Below are 835 nucleotides of genomic sequence, written 5' to 3' on the forward strand. Positions count from 1 at the left end.
GGTTTCACCCCCTTAATCCTCTATAAATAACTGAAGATCAATTCAGTTCAGGGGTTTTTTTTTTGGTTCGGGGGGGTTTTCTTGGCTTGGATCGACCACCAGAGCTTTCTTCTAGCCTTGGCTATTAACCGATCTTCGGTTCAAATCAACTCTTTTACTGAGTTCTTCAAAACTCGTTCTGAGTTCTCAAACTTGCCACGCAAGTTCTCCACAACGTCAAATCGTGAGGAGAAGACATCGTTCCAGTGAATCAAGACGTGCGGATCGTCAACGGAGAGCAAACTCGACGCGAGCATTCGAGGGAGGCACTCCATCGCCACCGTGAAGAACCCAGTTTTAAACAAAGAGGAAGAACCAATTTCGTTCTCCTCTCTTTTGTAATCAAGTTGTAATCGGAATCAAAGGAATACAAGTCAATTTTCTTTATTCTCTTCATTGCAATTTTTCCTACATACACATGCCACGAAGAACATGTCATAACTTTCAAACCGTAAGTCGGAATTGGACGAATTATATATGAAAATTGACTATCTCGACGAGACGGAGCCGACCAAACCAACCCCATAGGGTTCGGTTTGCTCCTGTCCGTTTCGCCAAATTCCTTCCGGTTTGAAAGATATTAACATTTTCCCCTTTTTTTGCTATTTCAGACGAGGTTTTAGCAGTTTTATTCTGAACTTCTCTGATAAAGATTAAAGGCAATTTTTATTGCCTACAATGTAGTCATTTGATCGACGAGCTCCTGCATGTGAGCACGTGGGGGGGCCCTGTAGGCGTCTAAAAATGCCTATAGGTATCCACACACAGCTCGAGACAGAGAGAAGACGACGAACAT

Source organism: Asparagus officinalis, chromosome 5, assembly GCF_001876935.1.
Source record: "Asparagus officinalis chromosome 5, Aspof.V1, whole genome shotgun sequence".
Classification (NCBI taxonomy): Eukaryota; Viridiplantae; Streptophyta; class Magnoliopsida; order Asparagales; family Asparagaceae; genus Asparagus; species Asparagus officinalis.